The sequence below is a fragment of the Spodoptera frugiperda genome, chromosome 19, assembly GCF_023101765.2.
Source record: "Spodoptera frugiperda isolate SF20-4 chromosome 19, AGI-APGP_CSIRO_Sfru_2.0, whole genome shotgun sequence".
Classification (NCBI taxonomy): domain Eukaryota; kingdom Metazoa; phylum Arthropoda; class Insecta; order Lepidoptera; family Noctuidae; genus Spodoptera; species Spodoptera frugiperda.
Window position 1 is genome coordinate 5032706 of NC_064230.1, and position 24909 is coordinate 5057614.

General features: G+C 35.8%; 2 protein-coding genes and 1 long non-coding RNA gene across 3 annotated transcripts in view; 1 reads left to right on the forward strand and 2 right to left on the reverse strand.

Annotated features, from left to right (window-relative positions):
• The window catches only part of LOC126911896 (uncharacterized), a 35113-nt gene extending 14909 nt beyond the window's left edge, over positions 1-20204 (forward strand). The window contains exons 3-4 of the long non-coding RNA XR_007706404.1: positions 11756-13329; positions 19922-20204. This is a non-coding gene — a long non-coding RNA (uncharacterized LOC126911896). The remainder of the gene's footprint in view (positions 1-11755; positions 13330-19921) is intronic.
• LOC126911894 (uncharacterized) overlaps positions 1-24909 on the reverse strand; it is a 116340-nt gene that overhangs the window by 6839 nt on the left and 84592 nt on the right. The window lies entirely within an intron of this gene.
• Positions 1-24909, reverse strand: part of LOC126911895 (uncharacterized) — a 131483-nt gene that overhangs the window by 6773 nt on the left and 99801 nt on the right. The gene's annotated exons all lie outside the window — the stretch shown is intronic.

A 24909-nucleotide genomic window follows, 5' to 3' on the forward strand; every position in this document is an offset into this window, starting at 1 on the left:
ATATCTTCCAAACGTATTAAATTTACATCTAGATACGAGTTTCTTACCTTATTTTGAAGGAATTCTTATAAAAAAGTTATTGTATAGGAAACATTTTATAAGTAGCCATTTATCAGATTACAAGCTACTTTGAAATACTCATTCTGCAAAATCTCCAAATTATGATGAGTATTATTTTAATTAAGTTTTTTGATACCATCGTTCTTTATATTGATATTTTTATCCAATTCATGGTCTACAATATTTACATCACAACAGGAGTTAACAGACACGAGTTTCTTGACAATACTGGTAAGACAAATATCGACGCACACAGTTAGAACTAGCACGGCGGACGGTACATTGTTAAATAACTTTGAATAAGTGGGAAGTTACAAATATTCTTGTAGTCTGAATATTCGTATTTGTATACATTGCCAGGTTTCATGCACTTCAGGAATGTGATGTACAACATAGAATTACAAATACATAATTCTGAATGGGAAAAATGGTCTTCCACAAAATGACCAGTTGATAGTAATAATTGACTCGGTTGCTATGGTAACGAGTTTCTTGACGGTTGTCTTCGACACAAGTTTAGTTCTGAATAATAAATTAATGTTATACGATCACGATCTCTTTAATGGCGTTCCAAGTAGGGAAACGCTTGTTTATGAACACAACTAGCTTTTGCCCGCGGCTTCGCTCGCGTTAAGAAGTATTATTATTAATTAGTTATGGTTTTTGCGGCTTATTTTTGTTTAGCGTGTGTAAAAAATTAGGGCCTACAAAACTTCTTTGTACACAATATTCTTTACTAATCTGTCATTAGGCGCTACGCCTTAGTAGCTTTATGCATGCAAAGTCTCAGTCCGATTGGTTTAAAATTGACAAAGTTTCATACAAACTTTCATCCCCTATTTTATCCCCTTGGGGGTAGAATTGATCAAAATCCTTTCTTAGCGGATGCCTACGTCGTAACATCTACCTGCATGCCAAATTTCAGACCGATCCGTCCAGTGGTTTCAGCTGTGCGTTGATAGATCACTATGTCAGTCAGTCAGTCAGTCACCTTTGAGTTTTATATATTTAGATGATCCATAATATATCGACGCTGGAAAGGCAAAATGTATTAAGCGCCACTTTGGTCGAAAATGAGTTATATATACCGTTGGAATCGCCTGATTTTTCTCTTTCGAATGGTCTATGTCACGCCTTAATTTGAGCACTTTGATGGCGGTTAATACACCGGTGATTTTAGACATTTTCGTATATTTTTTTGTTTTAAATCCATTCATTTTTTTACTTTGGCTCATAAAGCGTACATGATAGTAACAAACTATTGATAAGTCATTTATACCTGCTTAAGTTTACAACTAGATTGGTTTTAAATCTCTTTACCTTTCCATTTTTCTAAAAAATAACGCAATAAAACATTTTACAGATTGGCAATTATTATAAAATCTAAACATAAGTCAATTTACTTGTAAATAAAATATATGTTTTTTGCGTTTAAAACATTTTACTTTTCTGCATGTTACAATTATTTGGACGTTAAAACAATTTTATCGAAAACATTTTATTACTAAAATGGTCGATAATACAATTTTACCTGAAGCTATTCTAATGTGTTTGTAGCACTTAAATTAATTTACCTAATGTAAAATTAATTGCATTTGTGAGTTAACCCTCCCAAAAAAGATTGATAAATACCAAACTATGGTGGTTAGACGGTAGTTCAAGACTGTCATTCACCGAGACCGCGGCTGTTAATCACGGCCGAGAGCGTTGCGCGGGCGCTTCAGTCACCCATGCGCTGTCGACGAGGGAGTTCACGCTCGCTGTCGCAATACACTGTTCGTAAATATGAGGAGTACCTTAGTTTGCAAACGTGTAATGCCAAAAAGAATTTACCAGATATTGATATAGAAGATGTTGAATATAGATATTTTTAATTTTCCAAAATGTGATTATTTTTTAATATTATATCGTCACGCTCTTTATCCCCGAAGGGATTGGCAGAGGTGCACATTATTGCACGTAACGCCACTGTATAATGTACATCCACTTTTCACAATTTATGTTGTAAGTCCCATGTAATAGGTGAGCCTATTGCCATACATCGGACACATTTCTAGATTCCATGCTATTACTGAGAAATTTTCGAAAAACCGAAAAAAGCCCAGCAATACTTCGCCCAACCCGGGAATTGCCCTTGCCCAGCAATCGCACTTGCAACCACTCGGCCAACGAGGCAGTCATTATTTTAATATAAGATTAAGTGAGATTATATTTTACACTTATAAGATGAATACTGATACAGAAGATGTTGATGAAGTTTTATGTTATCTATGTCTTGAATATGTTTCCAAAGTCTGATTATTTTTCATTTTGTATTTGATTAGTATAAGTCTAAGTACAAGTGTACCTATTAACTTGTGATATCTGATCTCTACTAGGTATACTTAAAAGTATTGCCTTTCCATGTTCCGTACCAAAATGGCAAAAAACGAAACCCTTATAGATTCTTCATGACTGTCTATCCAATAGTCCGTCCGTCCGTATGTCACAGCCATTTGTTTCCAAAACTGTTGGGCCTACATAGTTGAAACTTTGTAGGTTGATGTATTCTGGTAACCGCTATTTGGATTTCGAATAACAATTAATAAATTAAAAGGGGCACCCCATACATGGAACTGATTCAAAAAGTTTTAACCTATTCGTGATGGGTGTCTATCGATTGGACTTTAAAAAAGACATTAAGGTTCCTAAACAACTTTTCGTCAAAATCAATTGTTTGAAAGATAGACATTTCCAAAGTGGAAAAATGAGTGTGTGTCCCCTCTAACATTTAAAATATGGGAGGGACAAAACTAAAAAAAATATATGCTGTAAATTTCATTTGAAACTTTCAAAGAAAATTGGTTTGAACGAGATATCATTATTACTTTTTCAGAAATAATACTAATAGAACTCGTCCGTGAACGGTGGCGGTGTGTCCTGCATGGGCTGAGCACCGCTAAGTCCTCAGGGTTGTGGTCGGCGACGGCGACCTCTCGCGCCCGGCACTGGTTCAGGCCATGGTGCGGAGCGAGAGGGACTGGGATGCCGTCTCCTCTTTCTGCGAAGCAGTCATGCTAGCTCAGGAGGAGGCGGGGCGCGTGAGAGAACAAGCCTCCTCACGCCCCAGCCGTCGCATGAGACACTCCAGGCATCACGGATCGTAGGCCGATCTCCGGCCACCGTAAGGACGGGTCTGCGGACGGGAAGCAAGGGTAGCTCGTCGTCCGACCAGAACCAGACCCGTGCGTGCGAAATGTATCCGTTCCAATATCGGATCATCTTGAGCTTCTGGGCGTAACTTTATCGCTTACACTAAACTTCGGCTCTTGTATAGAGTCGAAGGCGCATCTGGCTGGTAGAAAGTTGGGTATCCTCTGGTGGGTGAGACGGCACTTCACACCGAAACAACTGCTGAGCCTGTACCAAGCGCAGGTTCGGTCATGTATGGAGTACTGTTCTCACCTTTGGGACGGCTCGGCTAAATGCCAGATCAATGCGCTAGAAAACATCGAAAAGCGTACCAAGAAGCTCATCAATGATGATGCGCTTGTAGAGGCTCGGCTTCAAAGCCTTGAACACAGGCGCAAGGTTGCAAGCCTTTCCGTTTTTTACCAGATACATTTCGGAGAGTGTGCGGGGAATTGCACAACTTGATTCCCCGAGTCCTTTCCATTATCGAACCACAAGACAATCGGCGAGGCGTCACCGTTTCATGGTAGATATCCCACCCACTCGCACGAAGCGCTTCACTCCAAACTTCCATGTGCGAACTGTTAGGGAGTGGGACTCTTTGCCGGAGTCTGTGTTTCCTGATGGGTATAACCTGGGTGTTTTCAAGGCCCGAGTGAATAGGTTGGTTATGGGCAGACGTGCTCCATCGTAGGCCGCGTCATCACTTACCACCAGGCAAGATAGCGGCTAAACGTCGACCCATCAAACGTAATAAAAAAGTGCATTTTCAAAAAACGCAAATATAACTTTCTCGTTCATACAAACACTATGTATAACGAAGTTATTTTATAAGTTTTATATTATGCCATCTACTTGCTGCTACGGAACCCCTCATGGGCGAGTCTGACTCGTACTTGGCCGGTTTTTTTAAGACTGATTGATCTCAGAAGTATGTGGTTTATAATTTTTCTTTATTTTACGATGAAAAGTCCTTTTAAATAATATTTTTGCGTTATTTAGTTTTACCCGTAACTTCCATTATTCATTAATATTGTGAGATAATACTTAAAGCCCAGCGAAAACTTTAGCTTAATGCAAGATAAGACATTTTAGTTTTCATGGTCTGACTTGACCGGGTCTGATAAAACATTTTACTTAGACGTGTTAGTATGCTGTACAGAATATAACACATTTTTCTAGCTCAATTTTTGCAGCTTTTTGTTCGTTAAAACATGTTTTACCTGGACACGGTGAGTACGGTTAACTGACTTAAGTCAATTTTACCTAACCAAGATTATGGCCTGCATTGTATTAACTCCAAAATCTTGGACACCAAGATACCTAGATTATTTTCTATTATTACATTTCATAGTAAACGTTATTCGTAATAACTATTTTGAGTTTCAAAGAAAAAGCTCCAGTAATTAATTAGTTATGATTTTTTTTGCAAAATTTGAAACTTCAAATCGCTCTACTGAACAATTCACCTAATGGCGGTTAATACATTTTGCCTTTCCAGCGTCGATATTATGACCATGTCACCGTTTTACTTGAACAATTAAGAAATGAAACAACAAAGCGAATGAACTTTTTCATTTCTTAGTCTATCTAATGAGTTTCTTGACGGTTGTCTTCGATACAACGTTGACAGAACATATAGTACCTAGCTGTGTATGTGGCTACACACCACTGCGGAATACTGACTAGGTAAGTCTCATGTCTACACAAATTTAGGCAACATCTGTTGAAACATTATCGTTTAACTTTAAGAATATCAAATTTAGAAAAAGTTCATATTATTATGTTCCATAAAGGACGACACGTACAAAATACTCCATGTTTATCTTATATATGTATAAGATTACATAATTAATGCAATTGTGTAAGATTCCGTACATTGAGTTGTACAGAGGTGACGTCATGTCACGTTTATGGGCGAAAACTAAATAGACACACACAGCTAGAACAAGCACACACCCCGTGCACTGAACTTGCTGGTAGAACATTGGTATATTGCATTGGTAACTTATTTACACTAACTATATTGGAAATTATGTTTAATTCGTGAGAAATATACAATGGCCACGTAGAACGAGAAACAGTTGTAAGTGGAGAAATTATTGTTTTACATCTCCTCTTGAGGTCCCAGAATAAGACGATACCAGTATTTTTATGGAACACTGTTTGTATCACATTCATGAACACAATATTGTCACGTTTGACTGATGTATAAAGTTATAAATATGCTTCATGCATATTTCATGAAAATATATATTTATCAGAACAAGCCGCTGCAATTAAATAGACGCCGAGAAATTGAGGTTGGAATATCTGATTGAACTTATAGACTGGCCAAAGAGTTTCTTGACAGTTGTATTCGATACAAGTTGACATACAACAATTGAAGAACAGAATGCATACACATCCATACATTGTGTTTGTATTTATACTCCTTTATGGACAAATACTACCGACTGCAGTATTTTGGAACTTTAGCTGCTAACAGCTGATCATGCGAAAGCACGCGCAAAATATTTTTCTAGATATAGACACATACAGTAATAGAAAACATTTTTGGAAATGATTGCAACATCGATATAGACTATTTACACTTGTTACATGGACTTACGCACATTCATAAGTTTCTTGACGGTAGTGTTCAATACGATACAACTCTCTTACAATATTTCAAATGAGAGGAAAACACATTAAAAAATTCATTGAATTTCCAAAATTTACTGTCCACTTACGACACAGACAAAGACAAAGCGAGGAATGCTTTGCTCTGAGACATGGAACAATGCACAGGTTCTAATAGAAAGGAATCACGGAATGGTACATTTCAAAGATTATATTAAGTTTCTTGACGGCTGTCTTTGATACAAGTTTGACAAATAATTTCGTAAAATAAGTCTCATCGCACCTGAGTGCGGCATTTAAAGTGAGACGTTTAATGATAGTTCCCTGCTGAGGACATCATTAAACTGATGTTTATACACACTGAACTATATGTAGATTTAGACATAGATAAAGACAATATAATTCACGCGACAAATATCGACGCACACAATTAGAACAAGCACGAATCATCGGTTGTAGTTTCTTCATAATTGTTCTTCAATACAACTTTTAGACAATATTTTGATCATTAAATATGTTAGAAATACATATGTGGCCTTCTCATTAACCCTTGGAGAACATTACAACACCACATTTCTAAGACAATAGAGTTTCTTGACAGTTGTTCCTCGATAGAACTCAATATAGACTTGCTTCTAAACGCTTCAAATACATTAAACATTTAGTACATATTTCTATGTATTTTCAAACATTGAAAAGGATATCTTGTGTAGAACGACCGTAGAGCAGCATCCTCCTCCTCAGTCGTACATTCTTGACAGAATGCTCGTGGTTGACAATGATGCATTTTCCCTGGATATTGTAGCTCTCGCGATGTGCCTCCACTTGTTGAAGTCTTCACCCGTAACCCTGGGCACGGGTTCCGCGTTATACCCCGCAGGACTGGGTCCCTGCTGAACTTCGCCATCTACACACTCCGGCCTACTGAAGTGTAAGATGCCCACCCCCGCGACACGGACGCGCCAGACAGGAATTGCCCAAGTGAAGAGTAGAGAAGGTGACTCTACTCCCCCCAGGGCCGAGTTAATGGGCGTGTATGATCCCACACCCAAAGGCTTAACACTGCCACTACTACAAATATAAATAAAACAACATTCAGTTGTTGTATCTTGTAAATACTAATTCTAGAATACATGTATGTACTCGCCATTACAGGGCATTTTGTGTGTATGAAATATATTTTATTTAAAAGATACATCAACATTACACAGTTCTCTGTTCGTCGATACAATTCTTTTACAATGTAGATTATTTAAAGAGTTTCTTAATGGTTGTCTTCGACACAATTCTTATGTTTTAAACATAAGTGGGAAATATTAAAGAGTAGTTGTTTGTGAGACTACAAACTACTTGTGCACTGAGTAATTAAATATGGAATTACCACATAGAACGACAAACAGTTCCATAGTGGGGACATAGTCTTTTGTAAATATCCCGTCATTTCCAATACGAAACATACAGTCAAGTACCTAATAATTTGTCAACACACGAGACAGTGGACATCGACTCGGACGCATCCGAAGAGTTTGAGAATATTTAAAGTTGTGATTCCGCACATTGACAAAGCTATAGGATCCCGCGATAATGCGGGATACATCGAAACACTGACTCATATAGCTTGAACTAGCACACACTATGTGTTCAAAATATAATCTTTATGACCCCACATAGATCCCCAATGACATAATTTCTATATTAAATACATTTTCATCAATTAACATTTCTATATAAAGACTAAAAAGACAGAGAGTCACTACAGATCATTTAACTTCATAGACTACTCAATATGTTTCTTGACAGTTGTCTTTGATACAGTTTTGTTACACTTTTCGTACTACGTAAACACGTAGAAAACGTTTGAAGAGAATTTTCAATAAACAGTATTGTACATTGTAACCTCCACGTTCTAAGTGGAACAATAGTTGTTTTAATTCTAAAATATGATGTTGATATCACAATCGAGTGATAAATCCTTACAAGCTGACTATACTTGTATCTTAGACGAAGACATCGACAAAATTAAAATCGACGTCAGCTAGAACTAGCGGTAGACAGTTAATTGTCAAATTACTTTAAATTACTGAGACAGTATGTTAACACAGATTGACAGAGGGAGATATAAATAACTATTTTAAACGAGATCAACGTTTGTTACATCTTTAGCAGATATTTTAACATTGAGTTATATCACCTTCATCACAACATTAAGGACAATTGTGTTTCTTGATGGTTGTATTCGATACAACTTTAGACAATATTCGTATTATATGAACACGAAAGTAACATTTTGTTTTGTAATTTGTCGGCAATAATCCCGATTAAAGTCAAATATATTGCTTTACTAATGAAGAAGTAAACTTGTCTGCTAGCTTCACGAACTAATGAGTTTCTTGACGGTTGTCTTCGATACAAGGTTGATCAAACATAATGGTACTAAGAGGTGACAGTTATTTCAAACACCTTCTTAACTTTAGTATTTTGAGAATAGTGTATGCGTACAATTATGTACCAAAATATATTCCCACACAATATACTGAGTCATACTTTACTTACATACGTTAGTACCGACCATCAAGTTCTGATACAGAGTTAGACTGAAGTCACAACATTCACGCGACAAACATCGACGCACACAACTAGAACAAACTAGTCTGTCGCTACACTACTCAACGTTTCTTACTGGTTGTCTTCGCTACAACTTTAATAAATACAATATATTTATGTCGCACGTAACAACGACAAAGACAAAGCGGGGAATGCTTCATAACTATAATCCTGTTCGGAATAATGTTGCTGTACGTATAAAATGGCAATGCAAAACGTTTCTTGACGGTTGTCTTCGATACAACTTTGGAAATATTCGTATTATGTAAATACGTAGGAAACATTTTGTAGAAACACGCTTATGAGACTAAACACCACTTAGATATACCGACTAGGTGAGTCTCACTTGAATACTTATACAGAACACCGACATCCATAAACACCAGTTATCTTCCTAAGTAGCACACAGCCAGCGCACAACATATATCAAAGAGGGGAATGATTTAACTCCATAGACTATTCAACAGGTTTCTTGGCGGTTGGCTTTATGGTACCTATATGACGTTAAATATTAAACACTTACATGTTGATTTAGTAGAAGCACGTAGTACGAGCACTGTATGTCGCACTAAGTGGAGAAATATCATGTTCTTCGATATAACATATATGTTATCTTAATACATATTTCATATCACATGAAATACTGAAAAGGATATCTTGTGTAGAACGACCGTAGAGCAGCATCCTCCTCCTCAGTCGTACATTCTTGACAGAATGCTCGTGGTTGACAATGATGCATTTCCCTGGATATCGTAGCTCTTGCGATGTGCCTCCACTTGTTGCGGTCTTCACCCGTAACCCTGGGCACGGGTTCTGCGTTATACCCCGCAGGACTGGGTCCCTGCTGAACTTCGCCATCTACACACTCCGGCCTACTGAAGTGTAAGATGCCCACCCCCGCGACATGGACGCGCCAGACAGGAATTGCCCAAGTGAAGAGTAGAGAAGGTGACTCTACTCCCCCCAGGGCCGAGTTAATGGGCGTGTATGATCCCACACCCAAAGGCTTAACACTACCACTACTACAAATATAAATAAAACAACATTCAGTTGTTGTATCTTGTAAATACTAATCCTAGAATACATTTATGTACTCGCCATTACAGGGCATTTTGTATGTATGAAATATGTTTTATTTAAAAGATACATCAACATTACACAGTTCTCTCCTCACTCGGACATATTTTACATAGTACAAAGTAAGTTTGTCTTAAAACTACTAGAGTACATTAGTACTTTTCATTTTGCGAAACACACAAAATGAAAAGTACTAATGTTTGACTTGACACAAACACTTTATAAAAAAATCATAATAAATATTTGTATGAAGAAAACTTATTTTCCCATACATTTTGACGCATGTCACACAGAGACTAGACTAATTTCCATTATGTACGTTTAACAAAAAACAAATGACATGTCAGTGACGTCATGCACAAAATGACAAGGACAGAAACATTTATACTATCGTGCTCCCTTTCTACACCACTTCTATAGAGAAGTTAGATTTACGGCTTGTTATTAACGAGGCACAAGAAGTCAAATTGGCTTTTATCTATTTTCGAACAAGTAAGTTTATGCTTCCAATATACAATACTACCGACCGAAACAATGAATTAGTTCACAATTATTGCGTTAATGCAATATTTGTAACGAGCGAGTGTAGTGTCCACATCGACCAACAATATCCCAAGAAAGAGAGAGTTAGATTTTACTAAACATTAGGACATTAAACATCGACACACACAGCTAGAACAAGCACACACCCCGTGCACTGAACTTGCTGGTAGAACATTGTACTAGACGTTGTACTAACGTTAGCATTACTCGTAAGACAAGCTGGACACACGAATGGCTAATGAATGGGTTTTTCAAATTAAACAAGACGAATTTTACGAAATTCCTTTATGAATTCTTTCTTCTTTGATGTAACTCGTGCTAGAGTGAGAGAGATTCATTGTGGTAAACTACAATGTTCCACTTGACTTATTTTTATACACGGATCAGCTGATAATAAGCAATCGCCGCCGCCATGGACACCCGAGGCACCAGTGGCGTTACAAGTGCGTTGCCGGCCTTTTGGGCGTAAAAAAAATCAGAGTTGTTGGAGAATCGGAGATTGGGAAGATTGAGAAGGAGAGCAATTGGGCCTCCAGTAACCTCACTCACACAACGAATCACAACGCAAGCGTTATTTGACTTGCATACGCGTACAATCGGTACCTGAAAGATTAAGTTTATCTCCGTACCTATACATATACATTACACAATTTCTATCAGCCATTGGATCATTGACCCAACTTGTAAGAGACAAAGCAAACTCCGCGATATCGTTATTTTAGTTCCCGAACGGAACTACACTTTGTGTCTAGTAAAATAAACTACAATATTGAATCATATACGACTACCGTAAAGAACAACATATACGTTGTAGTTTTGGAACAAGAGATTAGCAGGCTTTACAATCCTTGGATGTATACAGAGTACAATATAGAGTTTCTTGACGGTTGTCTTCGATACAAGACTGATAAATACTTATTATTATGTAAACACAGAATGCACGTGTGCATTACCTTAAGGCATTTAGAGACATTTACAATTTCAATATTGATTTAGAACAATCGATGTGAATATTATCGAGCGCCTGAATGTACAGATACAGATCCCTCCATAGACAAGGAATGTTTCAATATTTAATCCTAAATTCTTTATCCAATAGATAATCAGATTGTAGTTCCACATAGGACGACATTTTAATAACATACTCATTGACTTTGACTTTGACTTTGACCTGCGTGGAGTCAAATGTTAATACATTCATATTAGAATACAAACAATTCAAACAATGTGAAAAATACACTATACACCTACAATAAAACATTAAGGACAATTTTGTTTCGTGTTGGTTGTATTCGATACAACTTTAGACAATATTCGTATTATATGAACACGAAAGTAACATATTATTTTGTAAGTGGCAGTTAACTACCAACTGTTTAGAAATACTGACACATTATGTAATTGTTATAGATTTCATTAATATGTGTAGAAATAGTAGTAAATTCATTGTCTATCATTTATTCTTAATTAACACCTCTGGTACTTGAATGTAGTGCTTCCTTCTAAGACATGAAACATTATTTAGACGTCATTACAAATAAATAAATATTTTTCGGGATCAATCCCGATTATTGCTTTACTAATGAAAAAGTAAACTTGTCTGCTAGCTTCACGAACTAATGAGTTTCTTGACGGTTGTCTTCGATACAAGACTGATCGAACATAATGGTACTAAGAGGTGACAGTTATTTCAAACACCTTCTTAACTTCAGTATTTTGAGAATTGGGACTCATGGGACTATTTATCGTAAAAGGTTAAATAATCGAGGACAAGGGAGTTTCTTGACGGTTGTCTTCAATACAAATGTATGCTTGAATGTGTTTACGACGTGGAATATAACAAATAACCATCTGCACCGCTGTAGACACGGCCGAGACAAGGAGACCTGCTCGTGCTACTCTCCATACACACGACTCTGTTAGCGCCATATATTTGAAGGCGCGGGATTCCGCACATTGACAAAGCTATGGGATCCCGCGATAATGCGGGATACATCGAAACACTGACACATATAGCTAGAACTAGCACACACTATGTGTTCAAAATATAATCTTTATGACCCCACATAGATCCTGGGGCTCAATGACATAACTTCTACATTAAATACATTAACATTTCTATATAAAGACTAATTACACAGTCATCGTAGATCATTTAACATCCTATACTACTCAATAAGTTTCTTGACGGTTGTTCCACGACAGAACTCATATACAATACTGGTAAGACAAATATCGACGCACACAGTTAGAACAAGCACGGCGGACGGTACATTGGACACGCAAAGTCAGTCTCATCGAGCGCCTGAATGCGGAGTTGAGACGTGGAATATTTCGAACATCATACAATTTCAATTACTCTCCTAGAGACGTCATATCTGATCACCTTCATCACAACATTAAGGACAATTGTGTTTCTTGATGGTTGTATTCGATACAACTTTAGACTATATTCGTATTATATGAACACGAAAGTAACATATTATTTTGTAAGTGGCAGTTAACTACCAACTGTTTAGAAATACTAGAACATTATGTAATTGTTATAGATTTTAACTACATGTGCAAAAAAGTCAGACTGAAGTCACAACACTCACGTAACAAATATCGACGCACACAATCAGAACAAACACAAAGCCCTGTAAGTAGCTGTTTATGAGATTACAAGCTACTTGGACATACTGATTTATCAACACCACATTTTGTGTGAGACTTTGTTGACGGCAGTTCTTCAATAGAAACATCATATTTTGACATATAGTATGGACATTTATAAAGACACAAACTACATACTTGGAAATACCGACTAGGTAAGGTGTCTTGTGTTACATGGAACATTTAACAAATCCATGGAGTATTGAGAAACCAAACATGGATATATCACACGCAAACAAGCGTCAGTTAGATAATATTTGAAATGTTTTAAACGCATCTGTATTCATTTTACATACAATATTGTGTCACAGTCATATTATGTCGCAAGCATTAAATATCGATACACAATTAGAACAAACAAGTCCATTGTACAATATGTATTACTATTCCATTCGTTTCTTGACTGCAGTTTTTGATAGAACTAGAATACATATTCCCGTAGTACATTAAACATATTGAAAAGGATATCTTGTGTAGAACGACCGTAGAGCAGCATCCTCCTCCTCAGTCGTACATTCTTGACAGAATGCTCGTGGTTGACAATGATGCATTTTCCCTGGATATTGTAGCTCTCGCGATGCACCTCCACTTGTAGCGGTCTTCGCCCGTAACCCTGGGCACGGGTTCCGCGTTATACCCCGCAGGACTGGGTCTCTGCTGAACTTCGCCATCTACACACTCCGGCCTACTGAAGTGTAAGATGCCCACCCCCGCGACATGGACGCGCCAGACAGGAATTGCCCAAGTGAAGAGTAGAGAAGGTGACTCTACTCCCCCCAGGGCCGAGTTAATGGGCGTGTATGATCCCACACCCAAAGGCTTAACACTACCACTACTACAAATATAAATAAAACAACATTCAGTTGTTGTATCTTGTAAATACTAATTCTAGAATGCATTTATGTACTCGCCATTACAGGGCATTTTGTCTATATGAAATATATTTTATTTAAAAGATACATCAACATTACACAGTTCTCTTCTCACACATATTTTGCATAGCACAAAGTAAGTTTGTCTTAAAACTACTAGAGTACATTAGGACTTTACATTTTGCGAAAAGATTGACACTAACACTTTATTAAAAAACCATGACAAATATTTTTATGACGAAAACTTACTTTCCCATACATTTTGACGCATGTCACACAGAGACAAGTCTAATTTCCATTATGTACGTTTAACAAAAAACAAATGACATGTCAGTGACGTCATGCACAAAATGACAAGGACAGAAACATTTATACCATAGTTGTCTCTTTCTAAATTTGTCTTTTGTTCGTCGATACATTCTTTTACAATGTAGATTATTTAAAGAGTTTCTTAATGGTTGTCTTCAACACAAGTCTTATGTTTTAAACATAAGTGGGAAATATTAAAGAGTAGTTGTTTGTGAGACTACAAACTACTTGGAAATACTGAGTTATATAATATGGAATTACCACATAGAACGACAAATAGTTTCGTAGTGGGGAAATAGATTTTTCATAATACCACGTCATTTACAAAGAACAAATTAAGCCAGATGCTGATAATTTGTACCTAACTTTAGTAGAATGAATGAGTTTCTTGACGGTTGTCTTCGATACAAACTTACAGACTCACTGAGCATAACAGTTTCATTACATGAACTGCACAAATTTTGTAAATGATCATAAATATTAGTGTTCTATCTCTTTTGTATGAATAAAGAGCTCATAGAGAAGAATCATTTAATAAATCAGAAAATAATTCCTGCAGCATCCAAGAAAATGGCAATATTTAGGTACTCCAGTTGACGAGAACTAGTTTCTTGACGGTTGTCTTCGATACAACTTGAAAAATTTCGTATTATTTAAATACATTTGAGACTGCAAACTATTATTAGGGTCAGTCTGACGTGGAACTTTCAAAATGTAATGTATGTTTCATTATCAGTTTAAATATTGATAATAATAATCACGTGGAACGACAAATGGTACTAAGTGGGGAAATTGTTGATTTACATATATCGCGTTAAAGTTAACACAGAAAAGACGATTGCCATCTGTAACATTAAATGTAACAAATAGCAACATTATGTATACTCCACTTCAGACGAGTACATACATGCCTTCATAAGTGGGGAAATCGTTGTTCATCTCATATTCTGATATACACACAGAATTAAAAAATGACAATTCACAAAAGAAGAATATATACAGACTTTTGAAAAAATGCTTTCTCAACTAGTTTCTTGGCGGTTGTTCTCCGATAAACACGTAATATAAACATTTTAATCATAAAATATGTAGCGATCATTACATAAGTAGCTGTACATGACACTACAAACTACTTGGAAATACTGAGTAAGTCTCTGCAGACGAAAAAATGAAAAAAGGCGCCCGATTTGTAAACATCTGAGAAATATTCAATGTGAATGATCACTTTAAATCATTAAAATGTGTTTAAACCTGGATCTGGACAGTAGAGATGATTGGGATAAGCGTTTTTGCTTTTCATTAGTTGTCAAGTTTCTTGTCGGTTGTTCTTCCATACAACGCGACAAATATGTCGCACGAAGTAAATAATATTTTTTATGAGAAGAAGTAGTTGAAGAAAAAGAAGAAGACTTACTTTGAACAAGTAGGAAGTTACGAATACGTATGAAGTATAAAGATGTCATGAATGTTTTTGTAGTTTCTTGACAGTTGTCTTCGATACAACTTTAACAAACATGTCGTACAATACAAATTACTAGACAATACATTTAATATTGAGAATTGAGAACCACTTTAGTGACGTCATAAGTGGGGATATAGTTATGTTAGCTCCTGTATGGAGGAGTGTTTGTAAAACATTAATGTAACTCGAATTGTAGCTGAATGAGCTTTGGGACACAAGACATGAACATGGACGAGAGTACATGGAGGAAGGTAATATAACTCACGCGACAAATATCGACGCACACAGTTAGAATAAATACGACTGTCTGTAGTCACCCGTATTGACGGTTGTCTTCGATACAATGTTGACAGAACATATAGTACCTAGCTGTGTATGTGGCTACACACCACTGTGGAATACTGACTAGGTAAGTCTCATTAGTACATTAAGTATTGAGAAATATTCTTGAAGGACATATTATTTGCGCATACAGCGCAATAATACTGACGGCACGTGAAAAAAAACTAAATGGAAAAAAAAGTTACGTGTCTTCGTGTCGCGAATTTTAATTTCCAAACAGTTTCTTGATGGTTGTCTTTTATACATCTTTAGAAAATATCCACATCATGTAAATACGAAGGAAACATGTAAGTAGCTGTCTATAGCAACACAAGCTCTATACATGGAAATACTGATTACGTACATCTCATCTGACACCTTTAAGGTAACGTTTAATAAACCATTACATTTGATAACTTTTGATAACTTCAGTAACAGAACATATCTCTCATCTATTCCTATTCTTACATCACATAGTTTCTTGCTGGTTGTCTTCGACACAACTTTGGTAAACGTCGAGAAATAACGTATTGTTTAATATTTTGTTATCAAAGTATTGTACAAGAGTTCCATACTACGCGTAGTACTACCATCATTTCGAAATATTTCTTTTATAAGACTTTTAAGTTTCTTGACAGTTGTTCTTCGACAGAAGTCGATGTGTTCGATAGTACTGCAAAGCAAGTCTCTTTATCCCAAGATACAATATAATTCACACGGCCGAGACAAGGAGACCTGCTCGTGCTACTCTCCATACACACGACTCTGTTAGCGCCATATATTTGAAGGCGCGGGATTCCGCACATTGACAAAGCTATGGGATCCCGCGATAATGCGGGAGTCAAATACTGGTGCGTATAAACGATCGACTTAATTTCACTTTATGTGTGATGTGACACTTACATGTTGATTTACTTGCCTAGATAATATTTATACTGATATTGTACCAACTAATAAACAAATTATATCATTACTTGATTCAGATCATTGTGGACAATTAATTTCAATAACAAATAAAGTAAATAAAGTGTCGAAACCACATATTATTGTTAACCCAAAGACTGAAAGACGCATTGAAACTTTCAAATCTAAACTCACTGACAAAATACCTTTATTATTAAGGAATAAAAATTCTAATAACTTGTGTGATGAATTTTTTAACATTTACCATACCGAGTTTAAGTCCACCTTCACACCTAAAACCATACCAGCTCATGGCAATGCGTCTTTCAATCAATGGGCAACTACTGGCATCTATAAGAGTAGGAAACGCCTATATGAGCTTTATAACGAGAGGACATATATTAATACAACTGAATTTAGTGAATATGTAAAGAAATATTCTAAATTATTTAAAAAAGTTTGCTCAATTGCAAAATCGTTATACTTGAGCTCTAAAATAAAAAACAGTGACAATGTAATTAAAGCGACCTGGAGTATTATTAACAGTGAAACAGGGAGGTCTAAAGAGAAGAGTAGTGAATTTAGTCTTATAATTGATAATAATGTAATTAAATCGGATGCAGAAGTCGCAGCTGCATTTGAAAACTTCTTTTCGGACGTTCCTGTTTCCACTACTAAGTCTTTGAACTCATCTCCCACAGTTGCAGAATCTTTACTAAAAGAAAATGTTGCAGCTTGCAATTTAGGCTTCTCTTTCGAACACATAGATTATACAGATATAGTCAAAACGTTCCATACCTTGAACAAGAAAAAGACTGCAGATCTGTGGGGTAATTCTGTGTACATTACCGGCTCTGTAATAGATATTGTAGCACCCGTATTAGCTCTAATCTTTAATAACTGTGTCGATCGTGGTGTGTTTCCTGATCTCATGAAGAATAGTAAAATAACTCCGTTATTCAAATCGGGTAGTACTTCTGACCCCACTAACTTTAGACCTATTTCAGTACTACCTACATTCAGTAAAATTTTTGAAAAAATTATTCTACATCAGTTGCAAAGATTCTTTAATAGAAATAAATTATTACATGGAAATCAGTTTGGTTTTACAAGGGGTCGTTCAACAACTGATGCCGGTGTTGAACTTCTTAATCACATTTATGATGCATGGGAGGACTCGGCCGACGCATTGGGTATTTTTGTGACTTATCCAAGGCGTTCGATTGTGTCCCTCATGAAACACTGATCAGGAAGCTATCCCATTATGGAATACGGGGCAGCTCTCTGGATCTTCTTAACTCATACTTGAGTAATAGGATTCAGAGAGTCGACATTAACGGAAAAGTTTCCTCCGGGTCTATTGTTAGGATGGGTGTTCCGCAGGGGTCAATTCTCGGCCCGTTTCTCTTTCTTATTTATATTAATGATTTACCTTACCTTGTGAAGGATAACCATGGGATAGTACTGTTTGCTGATGATACATCTTTATTGTTTAAACTCAAACGTGGACAATTAGTCAGTGATCATGTAAATAGTGCTCTCTCAAAAATAGTTCGCTGGTTTGGTGCCAATAATTTGTTACTTAATGAATCAAAAACTAAATGCATTAGATTCACAACACCAAATGTTAGACATGTGAAAACCAGCGTGCTAATCAAGGGCGAGGAGTTGGACCCTGTAGATTCAACTGTCTTTTTAGGTATAACCCTGGACGCTAAGCTACAGTGGGCTCCACACGTAGATAAGTTATCGAAAAGGCTCAGCTCTGCAGCATATGCCGTTAAAAAAATTAGAAATTTGACCGATGTAAATACAGCGCGATTAGTATACTTTAGTTATTTTCATAGTATCATGTCATATGGTATTCTCCTGTGGGGAAATGCTGCTGACATTCAGTCTGTCTTTGTGCTGCAGAAAAGAGCCATTCGATCTATTTATAATCTTAGTCCGAGGCACTCTCTTAGGGAACTATTTAAAGAAATTAATATATTGACTGTTCCCTCTCAATACATTTATGAAAATGTAGTGTATGCTCACAAAAACATTAATTTATTCAAAAAGTATTGTGATATACATAATATAAACACTAGAAGTAAAAACAAATATATAGTTCCCACTACTAGACTTAAGAAAATAAGTGGTTCGTTCAGATGTCAATGTATACGCTTTTACAATAAAATTCCCAGCGATATTCAAAGTTTGAGCCTGAATAAATTTAAAAATGTTATTAAAGAAAAACTGTATAGTAAAGCTTTTTATAAAATTAAAGACTACTTAGATGATAGTCAGGCTTGGGAGTGAGCCGTTATAATGTCCACACAGGTCATGTTGACATGTTTGTAACACAAGTTACATTTTTATACAATTTGACATGATATAGATTAATATCATTCGATATTTTTTATTTTTATTTTTATCATATTATTTTTAAAATTGTTAGTCTGAGGACCGTGTGAGAGTTTGCTTAGTTATTTCACTTTTAGTTAATTATATTCTGACAGTGTGAGCATTTACGAGACCTACCCAAATGTTCTTTTGGTTGGTATTGTTCGTCGGATCATTCAGCAACAGCCGTTAGCTGAGCTGATTGTAAACTGACACATGCGTACGGCCATCTGAACAGGTCCGCTCATACTGTTGTGGTTCTTTCCTCTAAAGACCACTACAGAACCAACTTGCACGGTTCTCTCACATTATCCTCTATTTCATTGTCTGGACTTTAAAAGAGACTGTGACCTCTGAGTTTGTTTCGGCATTTCTTCTCAGAGTAGTCAGATAGGAAATGCCGGCCTCATCTAGCTATTTGAAATATTGACGTGTAAAAGTGTTATTTTATGACCTATTTACATAAATAAATATCATTTATCATTTATTTATTTAGAAGCACGTAGTACGAGCACTGTATGTCGCACTAAGTGGGGAAATATCAGTTTACATCATTTCGACATGTTACAAGGGTAAGTGATGGCTACACTTATAGTTGTTATAAAACATACAACTTTGATTTCTTGTAATGTGACGTCAATGCATAAAGGCATTTGAAGACATTCTGTGACTAACTATTATACAATCACACTGTATCAAATTTAAGTTTATTCATTATTCAATGAGTTTCTTGACGGTTGTTCTTTGATGTAACATATATTTTATCTTAATACATATTTCATATCAGACGAAATACTGAAAAGGATATCTTGTGTAGAACGACCGTAGAGCAGCATCCTCCTCCTCAGTCGTACATTCTTGACAGAATGCTCGTGGTTGACAATGATGCATTTTCCCTGGATATCGTAGCTCTTGCGATGTGCCTCCACTTGTTGAGGTCTTCACCCGTAACCCTGGGCACGGGTTCCGCGTTATACCCCGCAGGACTGGGTCCCTGCTGAACTTCGCCATCTACACACTCCGGCCTACCGAAGTGTAAGATGCCCACCCCCGCGACATGGACGCGCCAGACAGGAATTGCCCAAGTGAAGAGTAGAGAAGGTGACTCTACTCCCCCCAGGGCCGAGTTAATGGGCGTGTTTGATCCCACACCCAAAGGCTTAACACTACCACTACTACAAATATAAATAAAACAACATTCAGTTGTTGTATCTTGTAAATACTAATTCCAGAATATATTCATAAACTCGCCATTACAGGGCATTTTGTTCGTATGAGATATATTTTATTTAAAAGAAACATCAACATTACACAGTTCTCTCCTCACTCGGACATATTTTATATAGTACAAAGTAAGTTTGTGTTAAATCTACTAGAGTACATTAGTACTTTACATTTTGCGAAAAGATCGACACAAACACTTTATTAAACAATCATGACAAATATTTTTATGAAGAAAACTTACTTTTCCATACATTTTGACGCATGTCACACAGAGACAAGACTAATTTCCATTATGTACGTTTAACAAAAAACAAATGACATGTCAGTGACGTCACGCACAAAATGACAAGGACATAAACATTTATATTATTGTTGTCTCTTTTAATGGATATATAGATACTACCTTTTTTCTTTAAATGATGATTTACATAACAATACAATGAAGTTTCTTGACAGTTGTCCTCGATACTACTCTTTTACAATATTTCAATCATAAAATGAGGAAAAATACAAATAACCCTACAATGTAAATTATTTAAAGAGTTTCTTAATGGTTGTCTTCAACACAATTCTTATGTTTTAAACATAAGTGGGAAATATTAAAGAGTAGTTGTTTGTGAGACTACAAACTACTTGGAAATACTGAGTTATATAATATGGAATTACCACATAGAACGACAAATAGTTCCATAGTGGGGAAATAGTTATTTTCTTTATTTAATACATTCGTTTACTAAACGATCTGGAGGAGGATAATTTGTACCGAACTTTAGTAGAATGAACGAGTTTCTTGACGGTTGTCTTCGATACAAACTTACAGACTCACTGAGCGTAACAGTTTCATTACATGAACTGCACAAGTTGCGCGACATAATGTTAATTAATGCGACTGACACGTTAGTCAGTAGCCGTTTACAAGACCGTTTACACATAGGAACGTATATTTATACATTCCATTAAATATTAAACATTTCTATATGAATGCTCCAGGTACAATGACCACTTTGACTGTCATCCTATATTCCCACATAAAAATATTTTAAGTACTATTCTGGTATATTACCAAAAATACAACCGAAATGAGTTAATGATTAAACCACAATATAATTCACGCGACAAATATCGACGCACACAATTAGAACAAACACAGATGATCGGACATGGAATATTCAACATTCCGTCTCGATAACAAGGAGGGAGTTCCTGAGATGTACGCATCCAGGCGTATTGTTACATACAACATTATACTTCTATTCGTTTTATATCTATATCTTTTTGTGTTTAATCGTTTTGACACTAATTTTAAACTTTTAATTTTTTTTACAATTCATAGACTGCTCACCGAGTTTCTTGACGGTTGTCTTCTATACAACATTAGAAACTATTCACATTATGTAAATACGAAGGAAACATTTAGTCCTTTATTAGACTACCAACTATTCGGATATAGGAACATAATTATCAACATGCCAAATTAAACCTGTTAATATAACACATGGGATACAATTTCCCAAATCTGTAGAATTATAATCAGAATCGCAAACAGTGACATGATATCGCGGACTGTCCACTCCATAAGTGACATTAGATGTCTTATAGAGCATTACAAGAAGGCCGAAAGGCAGTTTATGAAACTGCTTTGGAAATAGATGCACATATTGTTTCGAGAAATGTATTCGATTGTCCAATACTGTATACGTATAATATTAAATATTAAACATTTCAATATGAAAGCTCCACGTGGAGCAGTGGGAAATGAATGATAACTTCTATTTTGTTAAGTTTTTAATAATTGATTCCATGTTGTGTGACACACAACTACATTTACGCACTGGGTGGAAATGTATAAAACAAAAAAACATACCTACTACGAGATATAATCACAAGTGAGTTTCTTGATGGTTGTTCTTCGATAGAATCTACAAGTAGCTGGACATGACTCCACAAACTACTTGGGAATACTAAGACACATCGGGCCATTAAATACCAACGAGTCAATAATTACAGCCATAATAAATATACAAGTGTAATTTTATTGAAACACTTACAACCAGAAGAAATGGGAGACAAGTTAGGTAATTCAGTTGACGAGAACTAGTTTCTTGACGGTTGTCTTCGATACAACTTACATGAAATGTTGAGATATTACACACGGATATTCCGGAATGAGGACTTTAATGGCGTAGCTTACACCATCCGTCACAAGACATTGAAAACTGTTGTCTTCAATACAACGCTTTTACAATATTTCAATCATGAAATTAAGGAAACATTTAAGAAGAATCTGTACAGTCTTCCACAAGATGACCAGTTAGTAAACATTTTGATTACCGAATAATTTCGAAATATATTATGATAACGAGTTTCTTGACGGTTGTCTTCGATACAACGTTGACAGAACATATAGTACCTAGCTGTGTATGTGGCTACACACCACTGTGGAATACTGACTAGGTAAGTCTCATGTCTACACAAGTAAGAGTATTATTGCCTTTTGAAAGGCAGAATATAAAACAATTATTGTAATAATTGTAACATGGATACTCCACGCAGAACAACTACGAAAATTACAAATGTTTGCGTATTAGATTTCGAAAAAATACTTTCTCGACTAGTTTCTTGACTGTTGTCCTTCGATACAACTCTAATACAATAGTTTGACCATGAAATATGTAGCGATCATTACATAGGTAGCTGTACATGACGACCGAATGAAGATAATCTAGAAAGATAGATGAAGACAATATAATTCACGCGACAAATATCGACGCACACAATTAGAACAAGCGCGAATCATCGGTCGTAGATTCTTCATAATTGTTCTTCAATACAACTTTTAAACAATATTTTGATCATTAAATATGTTAGAAATACATATGTGACCTTCCCATTAACCCTTGGAGAACATTACAACACCACATTTCTGAAACAATAAAAATAGTGATAGAAATAATAAAAATAATCAAATAAGACAACAGAGTTTCTTGACGGTTGTTCCTCGATAGAACTCAATATAGACTTGCTTCTAAAGTTTTCAAATAGGTATGTATGAGATGCATATAAGACGGTAGACTTTAAACTTAATAGTTCACAAACTAAGCATTTAAATTCTTGACGGTTGTCTTCGATACATTCCTTACATTTCGTTCCAATACTAGTAAGTACCTATTTATAAGACTACAAACTACTCGGTAGTTCTGAGGCAGTATTCAACATCACTTTGTGAAAGTGACACAATATTATTCATAAACCTATAAACTTCATTGTAACATGGATACTCCACGTAGAACAACCACTATAATGACGTCATAAGTGGGGAAACAGTTATTTTATAAACTGTGTAGGACCAATATCTCATTTTGGACAATTGTAGCTGAATGAGCTTTGTAACACACGGCATGAACATTGAAATGACGTAGATGTAGTCAGTATCAGTATAGTGCATGCGTCAGCCATCGTCACACGTAGACAAGTACAACAAATACTTAAATATTTGAATTATAATTGAGGCTGTTTAATAGACAAGAAAACAGGGAAAAATATTAAGGTACTCCAGTTGACGAGAACTAGTTTCTTGACGGTTATCGTCGATACAACTTGTAAAGTTTCGTATTATTTAAATACATTTGAGACTGCAAACTATTATTAGGAACTTTCAAAATGTAATGTATGTTTCATTATCAGTTTAAATATTGATAAGAATAATCACGTGGAACGACAAATGGTACTAAGTGGGGAAATTGTTGATTTACATATATCGCGTTAAAGTTAACACAGAAAAGACGATTGCCATCTGTAACATTAAATGTAACAAATAGCAACATTATGTATACTCCACTTCAGACGAGTACATACATGCCTTCATAAGTGGGGACATCGTTGTTCATCTCATATTCTGATATACACACAGAATTAAAGAATGACAATTCACAAGAGAAGAATACATACAGACTTGGAAAAAATGCTTTCTCAACTAGTTTCTTGACGGTTGTTCTCCGATAAACATGTAACATAAACATTTTAATCATAAAATACTTAGCTGACCATTACATATGTAAGTAGCTGTACATCATATAACAAGCTACTTGGAAATACTGAACGGATGGCAAATGCCTTGTAAACATCTGAAAAATATTCAATGTGAATGATAACTTTAGATCATTAAAATGTTTTTAAACCTGGATCTGGACAGTAGAGATGATTGGGATAAGCGGTTTTGCTTTTCATTAGTTGTCAAGTTTCTTGCTGGTCGTCTTTGATAGAACTCTTCTACTGCATTTCTGTCAAGGAATTGAAATGCTATGTAACGTTCATAATAATTATTCTAAAGATGGCCTATGTCAGGTCACGATGAGAGGATAATTACATCACATTTATACGGCAATACAGTTTCTTGACAGTTGTTCTTCGACAGAACTCGATGTGTTCGGTAGTACAGTATAACAAGTCTCTTTATCCCAAGATACAATATAATTCACGCGACATATATCGACGCACACAATTAGAACAAACACGGATGATCGGACATGGAATATTCAACATTCCGTCTCGATAACAAGGAGGGAGTTCCTGAGATGTACGCATCTAGGCGTATTCTTATATACAACATTGTACTTCTATTAGTTTTATATCTAATTCTGATTTGTGTTTAATCCTTTTGACGCAAATTTTGTCCACAAGACGAAAAAAATATACAAATGA